Raw genomic sequence first — 4,620 nt, 5'->3', positions numbered from 1 at the left:
CCCTCGGCAGGCTCTTATTCCGGCCTCGGAGGCCCCAGTACCGGCCTTGCCTCAAGGCAGGCTCCGATGCCGGCCTCACTGGCCCCAGCACCGGCCTAACCCCTCGGCAGGCTCTTATCCCGGCCTCGGGTGCCCCAGTACCGGCCTTGCCTCACGGCAGGCTCCGATGCCGACCTCGCTGGCCCCAGCACCAGCCTAACCCCTCAGCAGGTTCCGGACCCAACCTCGGAGGCCCCAGCACAAGCCTTGCCTCATGGCAGGCTCGAATGCTGGCCTCGCTGGTCCCAGCATCGGTCTAATCCCTCGGCAGGTACCAATCTCAGCCACGGAGGCCTCAGTAGTGGCCTTGCCTCACAGCAAGCTCCGATGTCGGCCACTGGCCCCGGCGCCCGCCTAACCCCTCAGCATGTTCCGATCACTGTCTCTGTGGTTATTATTTCAAAGGTTCCAGGTGTAATGTATCAGATCTCTGCCTCCCCTGAGTATTGGCCACTGGCATGGCCACTGCCTCCACCGTTTCAAATCCTTCCCAGGCTCTTTTTCCACTCTGAATGTTGTCCAGTGTTCCTAAGCATGCGTGATGGTAGCATTCGACATTTGGTGTAATTTCTCCAAAAAAAAAATAAATTTGCTAAGATCCGGTTTCTGCTTCTCCTGAATACAAGTCTCCACCACCATCGCGTTGAACTCTTTCAACACCGCATTTCTCCTTGGTCTCCGCTAAACTCTCTCCTTACAGGTGGTGTCTGAGATTCTTAACAATATAGAGAAATAGCAGTCCTCTTTCACGGCGAATTTTTCCATAAGTTCCAGTGCATTTAGATAAGTTTTGTCTGCATCTCCAGTGTCCTGGCAACCATAACGGCTTTCTTACTACCTCTCCGATATTTTTCTTTATCTTTTTCTGTTCTGGGCCCGGTTTCTCCAGGGGTCTGGCATGCTACGCGCAGTTCGGCCTGGGCCCAGAGTCCCGCGACCTGGGCCCCAGCTGGCGTGCCCCGCGGTGCGACCCCCGCCCAGAACCCAGCATCTTACTGGGCCCGGTTTCTCCAGGGGTCTGGCGTGCTACGCGCAGTTCGGCCTGGGGCCCAGAGTCCCGGGACCCGGGCCCCATCTGGCGTGCCCCGCACGCGACCCCCGCCCAGAACCCAGCGTCTTACTGGGCCGGGTTTTCTCCAGGGGTCTGGCGTGCTACGCGCAGTTCGGCCCGGGGCCCAGGGTCCCGCGACCCGGGCCCCAGCTGGCGTGCCCCGCGGCGGGACCCCCGCCCAGAACCCAGCGTCTTACTGGGCCCGGTTTCTCCAGGGGACTGGCGTGCTACGCGCAGTTCGGCCTGGGGCCCAGAGTCCCGCAACCCGGGCCCCATCTGGGGTGCCCCCGCGCGCGACCCCCGCCCAGAACCCAGCGGCTTACTGGGCCCCTGGGGCTGATCTTAATCACAAGACCAGTGATGTTACAGGTCTTACTTTTGTCTTGTTTACATGTCCTTCACTAAATATCTCATTATTGTTCTTTGGTGTTTACACTTTTCTACTGGGAATTTTCACTGGAGAAGAGTATAAGAATCTTGGTTTTGGAAAATAAACTTTGTCAGGTGCACGAGAAGAGGCAATTGTCCGAGTCCGTCATTTCAGGTCTCTCCCTCCCAAGTCCCAGAGACGAATCTCCACATTTAGGACCATGAATAGGGACTTGAAGCAAAAGAGGGAGGGGTCCGCTGCAGAAGCAGCAGAAAATGCCGAATCCTTGCCCACTTTCCAAGATCCCAGTCCCAGCGGTCCCGAGCTCCAGCCAAGCTGGTTTGTCGCACCCAGACCCACACACACACAAAAAGTATATTCGTGTGCCGGGGTCCAGCCCTAGCAAGAGTCGAGGTCCGTGTGCTGGTGAGAGGAGAGCCGAGGTCTTGAGAGAGAAGACTCTGACACACAAGACCAGACGGCAGGTTCTCAGCTTTATTCTCATGGAAGCTTCTCCAGCTTCTCTCTTACTTCTCTTACTACTTTCTTACTTCTTTCTTTTTACCTCTCTTCTTTTTTTACGACTCTTTTACGTCTTTCTTACTCCTCTCTTACTACTTTCTTACTTCTTTTTTTTCAGGATTTGTTACAATCTTTATAGTCATGCAAACAGGAACTTCAAGGACAGGAAAAGTTTTTTACAGACTTCAGGGCAGGGTGCCAGACATTTAAATAATCATAGAAAGTGTGCTTTGTCTCATCACAAGGCCAGCTTGAACTTAATCTTATATATTGGCTCAAACTAAGGTCAGTTTGAACTTAATCACTGGCCCAAACTTTATCCTTGGGGTAAAAGATCTTTGCTGCCTGAGTCTCACAAGCCGCTGCCCATCAATTTTAGTTATAATGCTTATACATAAAATTCCAATTATACATATTGATCCAAATCCTAAAATAATTTTTTGAAGAAGGGAATGCTAGACGTATTTCATGGGGGGTCTACGCCTTTGCGGGTCCCTGACCGAGCTTTCTCAAGATCTGCATGAGATGCTGTAGCAGTCGTGTAAGACATTCTGGAAGGAAACTGACAGCATTGCCTCTGGGGAGAGGAATGAACGCCTGGGCTGAGGGCGGGGAGCATGAAGGCTTCTCTTTCCTTTTAATTCCCTTGGTACAAAAGTAACAAATACATATAAAACCAGTCTGTGGTCCTGGTATTCCCTCAGGGGCTGGTGCATGGCCTCACCTGGCCCCTTCTCTGCCAAGTGGGAGCACACTGGCTCTTTCCCACTCTGCAGTTACAGGGACAAGAGGGAGGACGTGCTGACGGCCCCTTGGAGCAGGCCCTGTGCCTGAGTGTCCAGTGCTGCTGGATTAGGTGCACCGCTAAAGCCCCAGCGGGAGGATTGCAGCGGCTCTTCCTGCCTCTGCCTGCGTGCGCCTGAGTCCCTGTGTCCGTCTCACCTGCGATCCCTTCAGCTGACAGTGCCCAGCCAAGTCCCCCTGCTCAGGAAGGGGGGCTGTGGTATCATCGTAGGGGATGCCACCGATGGGCCAACTGCAGGCCAGCCGCTCTAGGGATGTCCAGTGTGCCCAGGTGCTGTCCCCACAAGCTGAACCAAGGCAGTGAGGAAGAGGATGGGGAGTTCTGTCTGGAGGGTCCGCCAACCTGAAGAACAGTGAGGAGATGCTGAGAGAGGCCACATCTCCAGCGAGCAGCTGGTCTGCAGAGATGCTGAGGGTCCTGAACAGGAAGTTTTTCAGTTCCAGTTCCAGCTCGCCTGAATCCTCATATCAGGCTCTGTTTTTTGCTCTGTTTTTTGCTAAGAGCCTGAAGAAGTTAATTACTGGTTCTTGAGTCTGACCCACATAATTCCTGGCCAGATGCAAAGCTCCCTCCCGCCCCACCCACTCCTTCCTTTGCAGTCTGCCCAGGATGTCACAGCCATAAATGACCATCAGAAGAGACGCGCTTGCTTGGGGTTTGGTGGGATGGCTCGCTGGTGCCTCAACAAGCAGCCCCTCCACACCGAGCTGGTGATGGCGCTGGTCTGCGGTGGGTCTAGAAGGCAAGAGGAAGGGAACAGGCTCTTTCCACACTTCTCCCCAGAGTCTCACTGATTCCAAAGTGGGGGCAATGCGTCTCCAATTACAGAATGGAGTTCTTTTGGCCTTGAAGTCAGAAACATTTACCTGTTCTTGGAATGGTGGGTCGTCGTTTTGGGGTGCCAGCCTCAATTTCCTTGGAGCTCCTCCTGCCTTCTGAAATCCTTCCCTGCCATGGCCTGTCTCCCTTGGAGTCTGCGTGACCCTGCACGCATGACGTGGCAAACCTCAAGGAGGCAAAGCCCTGTGGGAGCGCGGCCCCTGGTCAGACTGCTCCTTGCTCTGAGATGTTCTTTCATAGCTGTTGTTCTTTTGGTAATGATTTTATTAACTTTTCACACAAATGGCTCCGGTGATGTAAAACGAGGTCCCAGAATCAAGACTGTAGGAAACTGATTCCGTGGAAGATAAATTTTCTGGTAATATATGTCTGGGCCCTCAGACTCCCCCTGCCTTGCTCCAAGCTATAATAAAATTGGCTAGAGAAGACAGAGGAGGGAAATGTGCCAGTATTGGAAAGAGGCATCAAGATGTATTAATGTGCTGGTATTGGAAAATTGCTTTGATAATTTTCAAAGTGTAAAATCTATAGTCAGAGCTTAGGTGCTGTGCAAGCACTCAGGCAGGAAGCGATTACAATGCAGAGTTCCTCTCTGTCTTTGCCCTTCATTCTAATCATTAAACTATAGTAAAAGCCTTGAGTCAACTGAAGCCATTAGCCCTAAAACTACAAGAAAGGCAACTGGTGCCTCTGTTTACCTCCTCTCCTCTGGGATCTGGCCTGGATATAGAAAAGGTAAACTTTGTGTGTGGCTTCAAAGCACCCTAAGTTGATGACAACCAATAATGCCCAATACAATAGAGCCGAGGGCCAGGTAGATTCTTGACCCTTGCACTTAGTACATGCACTTCCCGGAGACAAAGAGGCACCACCTGGCTAAGGAATAAGTAACTAGCCCATTGCCTTGGTAACACTGATGAGAAAGATACCAATACAAAATCTATTTTTTTTTTACAGCTTGCAAATCAGAGTATTTTTTTTATTTCAGATTAT

Source organism: Muscardinus avellanarius (genome assembly GCF_963383645.1).
Source record: "Muscardinus avellanarius genome assembly, chromosome: 1".
NCBI classification, from domain to species: domain Eukaryota; kingdom Metazoa; phylum Chordata; class Mammalia; order Rodentia; family Gliridae; genus Muscardinus; species Muscardinus avellanarius.
Note: the sequence above shows the minus strand (reverse complement) of the source record.